Source organism: Leuciscus leuciscus (assembly GCF_965113295.1).
Source record: "Leuciscus leuciscus genome assembly, chromosome: 20".
In the NCBI taxonomy this organism is placed as follows: Eukaryota; Metazoa; Chordata; class Actinopteri; order Cypriniformes; family Leuciscidae; genus Leuciscus; species Leuciscus leuciscus.
The window spans coordinates 28,113,802-28,131,115 of NC_138744.1; the positions used below are offsets into that span (position 1 = coordinate 28,113,802).

At 39.1% G+C, this 17,314-nt stretch overlaps 1 protein-coding gene and 1 long non-coding RNA gene across 2 annotated transcripts in view; both read left to right on the plus strand.

Moving 5' to 3' along the window:
- Positions 1 to 17,314, plus strand: part of cdkal1 (CDK5 regulatory subunit associated protein 1-like 1) — a 344,073-nt gene that overhangs the window by 108,294 nt on the left and 218,465 nt on the right. The window lies entirely within an intron of this gene.
- On the plus strand, positions 8,869 to 12,843 carry LOC309484290. The gene is made up of 2 exons (XR_014200825.1): positions 8,869 to 11,793; positions 11,866 to 12,843. It is a non-coding gene; the product is annotated as an uncharacterized lncRNA (long non-coding RNA).

Sequence of the window (17,314 nt, forward strand, 5' to 3'; positions counted from 1 at the left end):
GCCACATCCACACGAAGCCAGAGCTTTCCCTATCCGATATTTTTTTTCCCCGTTCAAAAAAAAAATTCCGTAAACACGGCGTCGTCTCAAGAAATATCTGCGTACATACGAAACCCTTGAAACCGACTCAAAACGATGTAGTATACATGCCAGACCAGTATGTGGCGCTGTAATTCTGCCACAGACATACACTAAAAACGGAGAAGAAGACTTAAAGCATGCACATAAACCTTGCGCGCTGTATACAACAATAATATTGGGCAGTAGCTTCTTTTTTTCTTTTCTTTTTTCTTTTTTAATCAAGAACTTTGTTGAACAATATGAAAAACCATAAATCTAGTTGCTGTGACTTAGCGGTGTCTGACTAGTTGACGCTTGGTGTGATCACATCATCGTTTCACAAAATGTACGGATTGGCCGTACACACGAAAACGCAAGGGCGGCGTTTTCAGCTTTATCCACCTTGGGACCCGGTTAAAAAAAATAGCGGTTTCAGTCTCCGAAAACGCCGGATCCGTGTGGACGAAACGCCAATACGATAAAACATTTATACGTATACAGCGAAACGCGTCTCCGTGTGGACGGGCCCTAAGTCTGAAGTGGCTTTCTGTGCGTGTCGGGTGTCACATCAGTACAGTTTTCTTTTGGATCTTATCACACTTAAATGGTTTAAAAACACTTGAATGAATGAGTGCATGATCATTTAATGTAACGCAGACAAAGGATCCCAGAAAAAAAAAGGACTATGCATTTAAATGCGTTAACATTTTTACATTTTAACAAAAAAAAATTTTAACATGCAAAAAATTAACACTAATTTTGACAGCCCTACTTTTTACAAGTCAAGTCACCTTTATTTATATAGCGCTTTTTACAATACAGATTGTATCAAAGCAGCTTCACATTGGTAACATGAAAATAATACAACAAAGTTTGTTTCTAGAAGAAAATTGCATCATCGTCCATAATAAGGCAGATCAATAATATTGTTGAATATTAAATGTCCCCAACTAAGCAAGCCAAAAGCCAAGGCAACAGTGGCAAGGAACCAAAACTCCATCAGGTGACAGAATGGAGAAAAAAACCTTGGGAGAACCCAGGCTCAGTCGGGGGCCAGTTCTCCTCTGGCCAACGAGCGAACAGTGTATGATTATGATCCAGGCAGCGTTACAGGTCAGAAGTCAGATTGGTCGTGTCGATGAGGCCTTCACAGGGCTCATGAGGCTGGCACTTCAGGATACGTCATGGTTAGGTCCAGGTGCAGATCCACCATCTGATCTGGATATGGCCGAGGTCCACCTCACTTGAGAAAACGGAGAGTCTTGTTGACACTTCAGGACTGCGTTGTTGTCACGTCCAGGCGCTGGTCCTTCAGATCTGGATACGGCCTGGATCCGACGGACTGCAGTAAACCTCGGTATAAACAGAGAGACTAATATTAGCGTAGACGGCATTCTTCTCATGATGTAACGAGTACATCAGGATTTATGGGAAGTGTTCCCGGTTCCGGCTGGCCTAATCTATGCAGCCTAATATGGAATTATAGAAGTCTATAGTGTGTTATGTGTATGCTAGGTCAAAAAGATGTGTTTTTAGTCTAGCTTTGAACTGACAGAGTGTGTCTGCTTCCCGGACAATGTTAGGAAGATTGTTCCAAAGTTTTGGTGCTAAATAGGAAAAGGATCTACTGCCAGCAGTCGATTTTGATATTCTAGGTATTATTAACTGGCCGGAATTTTGAGATCGCAATAGACGTGAAGGACTATAATGCGTTAAGAGCTCGCTCAAGTACTGCGGAGCTAAACCATTTAGTGCTTTGTGAGTAATCAGCAATATTTTTAAATTTATACGATGTTTAATAGGGAGCCAATGCAGTGTTGACAGAACTGGGCTAATATGGTCATACTTCTTAGTTCTGGTAAGAACTCGAGCTGCTGCGTTTTGGACCAGCTGTAGTTTGTTTATTAAGCATGCAGGGCAACCACCCAGTAGAGCATTACAATAATCTAGCCTTGAGGTCTTGAACGCATGAACTAACTGTTCCGCATTTGTCAATGAGAGCATATGACTTAATTTAGATATATTTTTAAGATGGAAAAATGCGGTTTTACAGATACTAGACACGTGAGATTGGTATCAAAGAGCACACCCAGGTTCCTAACCGATGACGAAGACTTAACAGAGCAGCCGTCAAGTGTTAGACAGTATTCTAGGTTATTACGTGAGGACGTTTTTTGTCCAATAATTAGAATCTCTGTTTTTTCAGAATTAAGTAGTAAGAAATTACTAGTCATCCAATTTTTTATATCAGCTATGCATTCCGTTAATTTTGTGAATTGGTAAGTTTCATCTGGGCGTGAAGAAATATAGAGCTGAGTATCATCAGCATAACAGTGAAAACTAATGCCATGCTTCCTAATGATATCTCCTAAGGGTAGCATGTACAGAGTGAACAGCAACGGTCCTAGTACTGAGCCTTGTGGTACGCCATACTGAACTTGTGAACGATAAGACATCTCTTAATTTACTGCTACAAACTGATAACGGTCAGATAAGTATGATTTAAACCATGCTAGTGCAATTCCACTAATGCCAACATAATTTTCGAGTCTATTTAAAAGAATGTGAATGTGTCAAATGCAGCACTAAGATCGAGTAACACTAATAGAGAGATACAACCATGATCGGATGATAAGAGCAAATCATTTGTAACTCTAATGAGAGCTGTCTCGGTACTATGGTACGGTCTAAATCCTGACTGGAAATCCTCGCAGATACCATTTCTTTCTAAAAAGGAGCATAGTTGTGAGGATACTGCCTTTTCTAGTATCTTTAACAGAAAAGGCAGATTCGAGATCGGCCTATAATTGACTAATTCTGTAGGATCAAGTTGCGTTTTTTTAACAAGCGGTTTAATCATAGCCAGCTTAAAAGTTTTCGGTACATATCCTATTTACAAAGATGAATTAATGATATTAAGAAGAGGATCTGTGACCTGGAAGCATCTCTTTCAGCAGCTTAGTCGGTATAGGGTCTAACATACATGTTGTCGATTTAGATGATTTAACGAGTTTAGTAAATTCTTCCTCTCCTATACAGTAGCAACGGATGAATCAAATTTTTCTTCAAGGAGACTACAATGCACTGCCTTATGGGATACTGTAGTAGACGGTTGCATAGTTATAATTTTCTCCCTGATATTATCAATCTTGTTTGTAAAGAAGTTCATAAAGTCATTACTGCTGTGTTTTTTAGAAACGTCTGGGGTTGAGAATAAATTTTTCGTTAGTTTAGCCACTATTTCAAATAAACACCTAGGGTTTTGTTTATTTTCTTCTAATAGGTTTGAAAAATAAGCAGATCTAGCAGCTTTTAATGCCTCTCTATATGCAATCGAGCTCTCTTTCCATGAAATGCGAAATACCTCTAGTTTTGTTTTCTTCCAGTTGCGCTCCATTTTTCTGGCTGCTCTCTTAATGGTCTGAGTGTGCTCATTGTACCACGGTGTTGGACTATTTTCTAGGGCTGTACTCAACCAAAGAAAATCTTGGTCGACTGAAGTCCTGAAGTTTTCGACTAAAAATCGACTAAAATCGACTAAAAATGACGTTAGAAAAAAAAAACGTTTAATTAGCTGCGCACTGTGCGCAGTACTTGGTAGCCTTGTTGTCCGCCTAAATGAATTATAAATAAACATAAAAAAAACTAGTAGGCTATTTGCAGTATTAAATCGTTTTTGACTTGCACTGAAATGAGTCACACGAGTCTGTCTGCGTTGCATCACGTGCACCTGCGCAATATCATAGCCAATGATTTCCGAAAATAGTACTATGTTGTCAACTAGTGATATCATGACAAGAACTTTTGAGGAATATGTAACATAATTTAGACAATTGTTTCTGTCATATGTATTATAATAACTGACAGACTCTATAATTTCAGCCGCTCTGTGCAGCTCGCACAGAGTGAGGCTGAACCTATTTTTTACAGTCTATGGGCTGAACATAGGAGCTCAGCTTCGCGGCTGAGACACGAATAGACTATTAACTTAAAGCTTTTACTCTTAAACACAAAAGGCACGTCCACTTTTATAAAAAATAATATTTATTAAACAAACCAGATCAAGTAATATTCAGCAAACCTTCTAGTAGCCTACTTTCTTCAATCTGTCCGTCTTCTCCGGTGAGTTGGGCTAATCCAAAAGAAGTGAAAACAAGGGGGGTGTTCTGAAGACAGACTGTTACCTGTGAAACAGGGGTGCTCTGAAAACACCCCCATTAGCAATTAGTGCTTTCCACCTGATGAAATGAACGCGGCAAAACTGATGAAATGAACGCGGCAAAACTGATTACCGGTAAATGAACGCGACAAAACTAATGAAATGAACGCGGCAAAAAATCGACCAATCAGAATTTTGGTCGAGCCAGAACGTATCGACCAAATAATCGACTAATCGACTGGAAGAATACAGCCCTACTATTTTCTTTAATCTTCTTTAAGCGCAAAGGAGCAACTGTGTCTAAAGTGCTGGAAAAGAGAGAGTTAAAAGTTTCTGTCGCATTATCTAGTTCTTCTAAGCTACCTGGGATGCTGAGATGATGAAACTGATCAGGAAGATTATTAATAAAGCAATCTTTAGTGGCAGAAGTGATAGGTCTAACATATTTGTAACACGGAGTCAACTTTGCAGCCATGGCTAAATTAAGTTTACACGAGACTAAATAATGATCTGAGATGTCATCGCTCTGCTGCAGAATTTCAACGGCATCAACATCTATTCCATGTGATAATATTAGATCTAGAGTGTGATTACGACAATGAGTAGGTCCTGACACGTGTTGTCTAACTCAAATAGAGTTCAGAATGTCTTTAAATGCCAATCCCAATGCATCTTTTTCGTTATCTACATGTATATTAATATCACCAACAATTAGTACTTTATCTGCAGCCAGTACTAACTCTGATAGAAAATCAGCAAATTCTTTGATCAAATCTTTATGGTGCCCTGTATACAGTAGCCAGCACACATGTTAAACGTGATTTATCATTTACACTAGATAGTGTTACATTTAGCAACAACACTTCAAAAGAATTATATTTAAAACAAGACTTCTCAGTAATTCTGAAGATATTACTATAAATTACAGCAACACCTCCCCCTTTGCCTTTCAGACGAGATTCATGTTTATAACAGTAATCTTGCGGGGTGGACTCATTTAAAGTAATATAATTGTCTGGTTTTAGCCAGGTTTCTGTCAAACAGCACGTCGAGATTATAGTCAGTAATCATATCGTTAACAATGACTGCTTATGAAGTAAGGGATCGAATATTCAGCAACCCAAGCTTTATCATTTGTTCATCCGTATTATATCTGCTTTTTATTTGTTGAACATCAATACAATTTTTACCCTTGAATGGGTTTAGGAGTTTGTTGTATTTCCTAGTTCGGGGAACAGACACAGTCTCTATATGATGATATCTAGGTGAAAGACTCAATGTGATGGGATTTATCTGACCTTGGTGATGTGAGACAGCTAGCAGACGGTTGGTTTAGCCAGTCTGTCTGCTTCCTGACCTGAGCCCCAGATTGTCATGTTTGAGCTCTAAGACTATGTGACATATTACTAGAGAGAAGAGCAGCACCATCCCAGGAGGGATGAATACCATCTCTTTTCAACAGGTCAGGTCTCCCCCAAAAACTTGTCCAATTGTCTATGAATTCTATATTATTACGCGGAGAACAATCAGACAGCCAGCCATTGAGTGAGGACAGTCTACTAACTATCTCATCACTCCTGCGAACAGGAAGGGGACCTCTCTACTTCACTGACCTCCATAGTTAACCCTAACGGCAGTTTCACACATACCCATTTGTGTATACGGTGCATTTTTTTTCGTGCCCATGTTAAAAGGTTAGAGCATTCACACTGCAGTGCAGCCAGGGCATTGCAGGATCGGTGCGATACAGCGATCATTTCCGCACAGTGTCTATGTTTGCTGTTGTTCGTGGTCAAAATGAACATGAATTGACATGAACATTTAGTACATTTTACTATACAAGTCTGTTTCACAGTCAACATATGAATTTCTGCCCTGGGTAAAGCAAGGAAATCTACACTCTATACCTTTCATTTTTAAAAAACAAAGCACATTTTTTTTTTTGTGGAGGTGGAAAAACAAATGGCCTGATGAATTTCTTGCATAAAGGTTTAAATGCAAAATAAAATATATGGGAGCGGCTGTTTGTGTGAAGTTTATTAAATTTTTTTTTTAATTAAAGCAGGGCTCAGTAGTTTCGGGATTTCTTCGCTGTATTCTCGCTTTTTGCTCGCAGGTTTCTCTCTAGAGCTCCCCCCACAGCTTCGGAATTGATATTTGACAACACTGTTGTAAAAACTCGTTGGCGATTCTTAGACACCAGAGGCTAGTAGATCAGCGACATCAAAGCAGACGGGACATTCTTTAAAACGTCTTCTTCATTCGGGTTCGAACAGCGTGAGGGAGCGCAATAATGACAGCATTTTAGCAGATTTCTTTTGGCCGTAAAGCAATTGTTTACATCGCGAGACCTGATATCACACGATACTTCCTGACGCGGCGGCCGGCGGCCCGCCGGCTCAAAGTTGCAAGTGCGGATTTTCCGCTCACGGGCACCAGGGGGGTGCGAAACGACCACCATTCAATCCAAAATAAGTAATATAACCATTCCAATGACTCAAAGTAACCAAAAAGTTTGTTCAAAATTAACAACATTTAAATTAGTCAATACATCATCAATACTTTTTCCTAAACGTGTTTTTGTCTTACCCTATGGTAACTATGGTAAGCCTCTCGTAAGTGTTTATACTTTAGACCTAGCAGAAAATTGCCTACATGCGTCACTCGCCCGTGCGAGTAAGTTCACCCGTGCATGTCTTGTCATATTACAAAGATACGTTGCTCCGGTGTATGGTGTGAATGTTTACATTACATTTAAATTTTATCATTTAGCAAACGCTTTTATCCAAAGCGACTTACAAATGAGGAGAGCAATAGAATCATTCAAACTAACAATATGACAACAATATGCAAGTGCTGTGTCCTTTCCCAGTTTAGTCTAACTCAGTGTAATTTTTTAAATCGATATAGAAGAGAAGAGAAAAAAAGAAAAGAAAGTGTTAGTATTAATGGATGAAGTGTTGCCGAGATGCGTCTTCAGCTGTTTCTTGAAAATGGCTACGGACTCAGCAGCTCGGGTTGAGTTAAGTAGATCATTTCACCAGCAGGGAACATTCAAGGAAAAGGTCTGTGAAAGTGATTTTGTGCCAGGGACGGACTGGGGCTAAAAAACAGCCCTGGACTTTCTTCCAAATAGGCCCATATCATCCGGCCATTCGCCTCTAGCCGTGTGCGACAGACACTAGCCAGGATGTCCTGATACTATGCCACAATACTGTAGCCTATCAAACAAGCAATTAACATCTCAAAACAATGATGATAATTGGGGTTGTGTTTATTAATGAAGCCTCAGCCTTCAAATAAAAACAAAAAATGTACAATGCCATAAAGTACAAATAATGAAATGTCACTGGCTACAGAAACCCCAAATTACACAAACTTGTAATTATAAAACATATAGTTACTATATACCAGGGTCCAACCTTTTTGTGTGCGAGGGCTACCTCAAGGGATAAAATAATCCAGAAGGGATTTTTGTTTGTCATATGCGAAATAATAAAATATCTTGATATTCTGGTTCAGACTTACAAGCGTTAAAAATAAAAAAAATAAACAATTCCTGAAAAATTATGAGTGTTATCAAAAACAGTAGACCAAACATTTAGTATAAATATAAATAAAAAAATAAAAAAATAAACTGCCATAACTTCTAAACAAAAACATTACTGCATAACATTTAATAAATTTATACTAGGCTATATTAATATAACAGCATTTTTAATATGAATATATACAGGCACATTTCTGCCCAAAAAGTTTGTTTTACTACAGTTTTACTATAGTTAATTCATAAGTTGTGGAGTGAAATGGTTTGTTCTTGGAACAATGTTTCGCCTGTTTTTTGCGTCAATATGTTCAGAATATCAGCGCTGTTTCATCTGGCTTTTAACAAGCTTAAATCACAATGTCATCTGTGGGTTTATAAGAGAGATAGAGAATTCTGCGCTGAATTGAAATGCTTCTCAGTGGATCGTGCAGCTCTGTGTAATAATGTTCGCCTGATCGAGATCAGCCCGCACAGCTGCTTTGGCCGCGATCGTTGTTTTTTGGGCCGAGGCTTGCTCTGCGCTGCTCAGATCAAACAAGTTTTGTTCCTCTTTTTGAGCGTTTGTCATTTGATGTTTCTTAATGACAGTGTATAGGCCTAATTAAAGAGAGTTGGGTAATTTTGTAGAGGCAAAAGGGCAAATGTTTAGTTGCACCGGCACGAAAAAAAGTTGCAAAATTATACTATTTAGTCGAGGTCTGGAGCCCCGATTTACAGTGGATCGCTATTGACAAGTTGGGTCTATTTATAGAATGTGTTTAGCGGGCAACTCACAGGCATCATGTCGGAGACCACTGCTATATAGTCTAGCCTACTATAACTTAACTATTCAAATATAATGTAAAAGCAAATTTAAAAGTGCAGTAGCTATATGTAGCCTAAGCCTTATAAAACTAACTTTCTGTCAGTGGCTAGTAGGCCGACTCTTCTTCCTCAGTTGTTGTTTTTTTACACGTAGCATATATAAGTGATCGTATTAGTGCCCCTGCTGTTGGCTGTTCATATTGCTTTATTACACTTTTTTTGTGCCGACGGCCCTCGGTTGGACGGCCGTTCTGGACTTTTCCAGAACGCACAGATTGTCAGTCCGTCCCTGCTCTTTGAGATGGCACCACGAGGCAGCGTTCACTTTCAGAATGCAAACTTCTGGATGGCACGTAAGTCTGGAGTAATGAGTTTAGGTAAAAGGGAGCAGAGCCAGTGGTTGTGGTTGTTAATGAGCGGTAGAATAATCTCTCTCTTTTTTAGATATGGGAAAGAACCATATTCATCCCGACAATCACTCAGAGCCAAAGCACAACCAAAACAATGTTCTTCTGCAAACCACAATGTTCTTCTGTTTTGTTTTAACCACTAGAAGTTACATGGTGTACTTTTAAAATGTTTGTGAATACTACCTTTAAGAGAAGTACCATATTTAAATGTTTTCCACTTGCTTGTGCAACATACATAAATATAACAGTGAGGAATGGAATTACACATTGTTTATATTTATTTTGAACGTGAATACGTTTATGAAAGATTGTATTATGCAAAGAAAATCACAATGATGAAAAAGTATTTTCAGTAACTTTAACAATGTTTGGATTTGAACATATACAGTTGTATTTGCCGTGGAGAAGTTGCGCTGCACACTGCAAACTTGTCTTATGTGAAAGAACAATGAGCCCGCGCTGCTTCCGCACCGCATATGTTCCCTCATACGAACTGAACGGAGTATGTGTGAAACAGGTGTAACCAAGACAAACTAATGTGAGTTAGTGTTGCATGATAAACTGCTTTTGCACTAGTATCAAAATATTAGCAATTCCAATTCTCTGCACCTTAACCTGCCTTGATTTTGTGTTTTTCCTCTCAGTATGGGCATCATTTTCGGATTACACACATACAGAAAGACAGATATGGCAATTACACACACAACAATCATGCTGCTGTCGAACCGTTTCTGTTTGGGCAAACTTGGTTAAGATTGCCATCTGTTTTTGACTGTTAATGCTGCAAGACTTTCAGTTTGTGTTTGTCCCCAAGGTTGTCTTTGTCATTAATGTGTTTTAGTACACAACACAATACTTCAGAAGAGAACGGAGTCATCTGACCATCTCACGCTTGAGTGTTTGGACAGCTTGATCTGTGACTCATTGGTCGGAATGTGTGATCCTGCATCTGGTCCTGTACGGAACAAATCGTCCCAAACATGCTTTAGTTTCCAAGTCAAGGACTCATAGTGAGGTCTTACTGTGCTAAACAGCGCTGTTTTGACACAGTTGCTTGAGGTGCATCACCTGAATATTTCATGTCTGTGGTCATTGTTTTTATCTGAGAGAAATTTAGAGAACTCTTTTCAGTCCTTGTCTTGCATCATTCATTTGCATTACAGAATGGTACAGTACATGGACATGCTGGCATCTAAGGAACAGCATCTCTTTTTAGACAGCTGCTGTTCATTCATTACACACACTTTTTTTCTTTGTCTTTCTCTCTTGCTACTGAAGTCAAGTTAGATGTCTTCAGTGTTATAAGCTCCAGGTCTGTCTCTTACATTTACTTTTTTATTTTAATTTTTTTATAGAACACTTCTGGTACTTGCATCAGCATTCCAAAAGTTATGCCATAACAGTCCAACAGTACTGGTACTTTACGCTGCATTACTGGTAACATTTTTGTTTCTAATTATGGACATCTTGTTTATATGCGTAAACTGCATGCTTATGGCCCAATCACAGCCGTGCTGATATTCAACACTTCGATATGCTTTCTTTTGTGATTGTTAAATCATTTATAAATGTTATGCTAGTTTACACTTTTTACATAAGTGGAGATGTGAAGCAGTTTTATTTTGTCCACGTGGACACCGCTGACGCCTTCCTGTCTAGCTCAACTTGCGGCGTCTGCTAAGTGCATGAGCTTCCCAACAGCTTTGTCCTCAGTAAAATGGCCAATCAGCTTCCAGCGTCTGAGCTGTTGCCGTGGCACTGGAGGGGACGGGCCTGTCGCAGAAGCGGTTTGTGCCATCGTTGCTGTAACTGCGCTGTAGATCTACTGTGAGTGTAAGCACACGCCAGTGACCCGTGCTCCAGCAGATGTCCAGAGATATCAGGTGGAGATCTCCTGAACACCGTTCAGTTCTTCAGGGCTACAGCGTTTGGCACATCACTACAGATGACATGCACACGCTCACATAGACACAAAACCTGAGGACAATGCTTTGTATGCTGATCAATCACAGAGGCTATGGCAATTTTGTCACAATGTACGTGCTCACATCTGACCTGTTCATCTCACTGTATCAGAAATCAATCCAGTTTGTCTCTATGAGCCCAATGCTGGGGCTTAGAGTCATGAACTCGAATACAAGTGAGTTTGTTTCGTGCAGCTGCCAGATTGAGCCCGATAAACAATGGGACTGTTGCTAAGGACTAGGGTTGTCATGATACCACGAACGTATCTTATGATACTAGTATAGACCTTATGTAGCCCTGCCCCTTTTCAGCGCTGTGCTCCTTGTCTTTTGTCTTCCGGTCTGTATTTTCACAGCGATCTTACGTATTTATGAATGAACAGCTCGTTTTAAAATCTTCCCGGTATACTGACATTTGTTAAGACATCTACTTTAAACATTGCAATCCTCATAATAACTTTCGTTAACTTTACAATAAGTAAATCCACTTCACCAGCTAATTACTCCTCGACAGCGATGCCATAGAAATATACAGAGCGACCGCATAAACGGAAGTTCAAAGACAATATTCTAAAGATGGCTGTGCGCTTGTTTCTCTGGCGCATAAGGTCTATACCAGCTGAAGTATCACAATACCACGTAGTATCACAATACCGTACAGTATTGTGTTAATTCATAATTCAAATCAACAAAATGAACCAAATTTTCATAAATGCATAGATGTAAATGAAAACAGACCAGATTTATTAATGAGAATGAATAACTGGCTATTGTCACCAATCAAGTGAAATCAGTGTAAACAAAATCAATCTGCAATATAGCACTGCAGAAGTGGCACAGAAGCTGCAAGTGAAATTTAGCAGATGTCCTATGCTGGATATCCTTTAGCAGATGTCCTATGTTTAGCTGCTGGAAATTTAGATGCATTTACACTGACAGTTTAATACTGCTCAGAGGTGGTATTAATGCATTTGCACTCAATTACAATTGCATAAATAAGGTTATTGAGATTAAATATAACATTCTGAATTTAGAAATATGAAGTGTTGGAAAAAATAAAATAACATACATACTTTTTAATTTCTTTATGATTGATTTACTGAATCATTAATTTAACTGATTTGTTCAAAACTGCTGTTTCATTCAGTAACAAAACAAGATTGTTTTTATGAATGGCTGAATTGACTCACCCGAATCGTTCAAAAACACTGATTAATTCAGAAACAAAACGCTGCAGTGTGTTGCTGGAAGCTTAACAGTTCCTCTTTGTTTAAAGCTATTTTCATTGGTAAAATAGAGCTAAAACAACTTTTTGTTTATTGAACTGGTTACATAAAAATCAATCACATTTGCTATCGTGCTGATCAGCACTCCTTATATAAAACTCATACAGGAGCTTTTTTATTGTTGCCCCGACTCAGACTGGAGTTGAATGGAGTTGCATTTGTCATTCTAGAAACTAAACATTAGATTTGTTCCAGAAGTGGTCAAATGAGCAAAGGACAAACTGAGCGCATACATTCTTATATAAGATATGATGATGTTTGAGCTGCTAATTTTTAAACTCTTATTAGTCTCTCTTGTAATGTTTTAGTAGATGTGTTAAAATTAACATTTAAAATAAATATTTAAAACTGCTGCACATACATTACTTATGGTACTACTGTAATGACGATACTACCGTATACTACTGTAGTACCGGTGTACCGTGCAATGCTACAGACCAGTTTACTTATCAATTTAAGGTTGATAAACTAAAAAGATGTATACAATGAAAGTATTGGTTTTAATTTAGTTAAAACCAGTTATGGGAGGTGTATGGGTGGGGTCAGTATGTTAATAGTATGGTATAATCTATAAGTATAATATAAACATAACATAAAAAAAAAACAATAAAAACTAGAATGCATTTTGACATGCTAAAAAAACAAATATTATAAGAGCACCACAGTCCTCTGATAGCAGCTGCCATTCCTGCTGAACATCAACACATCACAAAACACTGAAAAAGAGGAGGCACATTCATCCTGTGTGCTAACCACCATGATCATCTCACATGTATAGTGATGAGGAACAGTCCTCCAGGCTCTTGACCTTTGTGTGTATCTCTGAAACATTGAAGTCAATGGCCAACTGTTATTAAACTGTTATTAACTGTTGTTAACTGCTATTAAAACGGAGGACAACAGACAGCAGAACGTTGCTTGGCCAGAAAGCACAATTGACCAGAATGATCTTGGCCGACGCTGGCCCACCTTGTGTAAGTGAGGGTTTATGTTTGTCAATGGTGCTTCACTTCCAGACTCTGGTTCATACTCTTGTCTGGCTACATTAGGAACTGTAGTTCTGGGCTACTTAAAAACCTAAAAAAAACGTTTTCATCATTGTTTTCCATGAACTATTATGGGCAAAAAGCATTTCAAACAAAAATAATAAAGCAAAACCATCTGTTTTAGTCCTCATAAATATGCTTGGTTAGTGGTTTCTTGTGAGACATCTCCACCTCATTTACTTTCTTCTGATCGTGTTCTTTAGATTTCTGTTGCTTTTCTGATCCTTTAGCGTTTAGCCCAAAGCATTTATTTGTCCATGTCTTCAGAGTGTTGAATAGAGGCGACACTGTGTGTCTCTCCAACTGAGTTTCCCGTGTCTCTACCAGCGCTCCTCAGTGGCTCATCATCACTGTCACTTCACATGAGCTCACTCCTGGCTGCTCACTGTCTTCACACTCGCTACTCTCTCACTGTCTACAGTTTGACAGGTGTAACTTGCTGTAAGCTTCATTGTCTTGCTCTTGTCTGATATAGATGTGTTTTGGGTTTGTTGCTCGCTGTACTAACCTATTTATGCCTGTGTAATGATGGTTCATCTGTAGTTTGTGTCTCCAGTAGATGAAAATACATTCAGTATTACTACTTTATGTAATATATATTGTGATGGACGCATGATTCAAGACACGTACAAGGTTATCCTGGAGGAAAAATTGCTGCCTTCTGCGCTGACATTGTTCCCCAATTTAAATGATTGGTTTGCTCCATGCCACACAGTCAGGCCAGTCAAGTTGTGGCTGGAGGACCACCAGATCCAAGTCCCTGTCACGGCCAGCCCAAACTCCAGACCTGAACCCCATTGAAAACCTCTGGACTGTGATCAAGAGGAAGCCATCAAACAAAGCCGAGCTGCACCCCTAGTATAAACAATGTTTTTCATGCTTGTTCAATGAAACACAAACAATTGCACATGCACCTGTGGAACAGTCCTTACGACACTAACAGTTTATAGGTGGTAGACTATTAAAGTCACAGTTCCAATAACTTAGGACATTAAAGAGACCATTTTATTGACTGAACAACACCAGATCTGTGTTTGAAATCACACCTTATACTAGAGGTCTACACGGGTCCAAAAAAGACACAGACCCGACTGGACCCGATTGTCACACATTCCACACTAAATTGCTATTAACAAGTCAGTAAACAAGTTGTGAAAAAAAAAAAAAAAACGTTGTCTTACCTAATTTTAGTAGCCGTCGTCTCTCTTCCTTGCACCTGACTGTGATGCATTACAATCCTCCGACAAGAAAGTTTTATCCATGTTGTTCCTCTGTTGTTATTCCAAGTATGCCTAATCCACTCATTATTTTAGCTTCAAAAGTCCACTTGATGTCATGGTGACAGATGGCAAATGTGACTTTGCAGATTTGCATTTCGACTCGAGTTAACTCGCATAATAACTTTGACTGTTTGCCCTTTTGAACTATAATAACGATTGCTCGTTCAGTGCCATGGCCGCTGATGTTAGCATTATATATTTGCAGTCATCTGCCACACATTCGCATTAGCTGCCTGGAGCAACCTGAGTTATGAGCTTTTTAACGCAATTTGTTTTTGTTTTTTTAACCTTATTTCCCGGCTCACACTTTTCTTATCCTAATTTTTTTGGATAAGAAAAGTTGCAAGTTGCAAAAAACACACAACAAACAATGCTGACTGACTCTGATCACGGCCGGGTGTTCTGAGTCCGATCGACGGGTATTACACACAATGTTAAACAGACCTGAGACCCGAAGTAATAGATTGGGATCCGACCCGGACCCGGACTCCGTGTAGATCTCTACCTTATACCCTCATTCACTACTTCTTACATTAGTCCACTTGAAGGAGTGAATGAAAATGAGTGAGCGAATTCGGACACTGAGGGCCCTATCAAACACCCAGTGCAATGCGTCGCCAGGTGCAACACAAGTGTTTTTTGCTAGTTTCAGCCTGACATAGTTATTTTTACGTCCTGCGCCACGTTGTTGAAATGGCAAATGCATTTGCGCCCATGGGCGTGCTGAAAACCAGTGTGTTCAGGCACATTGTTTGCATATTGCTATTTTGAGGCAACTGAAATAGACTGCAATATTGACCAACAAAAACCTGGTCTAAAGTATAATGGCACAGTATTTTTTTATTTAAAGGGCGCATTAGTAATATGAGCCTATAGGCGGGTCCACAAAGCGCGTACACTCTGCTTATTACACACAAAGGGACGCGTAGCAGCACACAAACATGCCAAATATTAAAATTAAAGGGATTACAATGTAAAATATTAATATTGTGTACATAAAGATATGGTGGAAACCAGCTTGTCCCGTAGATGGTCTGCTTGCGCGCTTTAACCTCGCGCACGAGCAGATACGTTTTGTCTCTGGAGAAGCCTGGTGTGCCAACCATTTTTCCCGTTGTTAAACTAGCAAAAGTGGATTCGGACACGCCCTAAAGTGCACCTGTGCCATGCGCTTTTAGACCCTGTGCTTAGATCGTTAAAATAGGGCCATGAGTGCGCCGGCTGCCGCTTTTGAATAGTTTGTGCTTGCCATTTAATAATCATTTGAAACTAAGCAAACTGGCTGCTCGAGTAGTAATGAAAAGATGTATCTTGAACTCTTTAATGGAAACTAGCATGTATTAACCTTATTAAACAATTTAATTATCAATTAAAAAGGAATTTATACATGTATGGTATTAACCTGTACCCACATTAAACAACTGGTTTGGAAAATGGATGAATGATTCAGCTGTGGGCACCATCTTCTGACTACACGCGGTAATTCATTTGGCGCGACCCTGACAGTGTATTATGGGTATTCTCTAGCCCATAATGCTGATCCGTCGATCGCGATCGACTAGTAGATCTTTTTCACTCGGTAGCTCCCGAAAATAACAGAAAAATAAGTAAAAAAAAAACAGATTATCATGGCTCGAAATATCGCATATGCTCCCGAAATCGAATCTGTGCAACCTCAAAATTTATTTGGGAGCATTTGTGAGAGTACAAATAATTATTGTGGTGCGACCTTTTTTCTAGAGATGCACCGGTCAACCGGCCATAAATCGGAAACGGCCGGTTTATGCTCCAAACACAAGATCGGCTACTGGAAGGTTTTTAGTTTAATTTTGGATGATCTCTATTTTAGACTTTCACACAAACTGCATTGCAATCGTTTCCCCAAATGCCATTTGTGTGAAAATATTACAAAGGCTTTTAACAGGACGTTAACACAGGCCAGAGATGAGACAAGCTGAAGACGGACGCCAAGAGGAGAGCGCAGACGCGCAGCAGAGAAATTACCAGGCACAGGAAGGTCATAGTTGGTGATGCTCGAAATATAGGAAGAAAAAATATATAAATATTGAACTGGGGTGGGGATTTATATTCATGGATCTCTGAAGGAAACTGACTGTCCTCAGAATAGTTTCAATGGCATTTTCTTTTCCTCTTACCTCCATATAAAGTGGTGTTTAATAAGCGCAACTGCTTTTTTAAAGCAATACCTAAAGAAATAATTCTTTTCCATAAGCGCCACCTGCTGTCAGAGAGTGAATTTACATTTTCATTTAGTCCGTCTGTTTTTGTTTATGCAGGTGTGTCTTATGTAACAATTTCACAAAGCTAAAGTCAGACCATTCTGAAATTTCAAGTCTTGAAATTATGCAATCTAATTTAAATCAAAAACAGCGTGTGTAGCATCTTTGTTTGGATTGTGATTAAAATGCAGTGGTTGACTCTAATTTCAAATGGCTACAGTTTTTAAGGCAAGTTTGGATTGTTATAGAGCAAATTAACAACAAATAAATTTGCCTTCAGGGCTTAAAGGGTTACTGACTGCTACTAACTGACTGCTTCTTTTGATATTGACCCCTGCTGGGTCATTCCATCGTTGTTTGTCATGCCTGTGAAATTTGTTCAGATATACAATATATAAATGAGTGATTGATTGTGCCTAATGGTTAGTCAGACTTATAACCTGAAGGTTGCAGGTTCGATACTCAATACCGGCAGGAAATGATGGTGCCCTTGAGCAAGGCACCTAACCCACAATCGC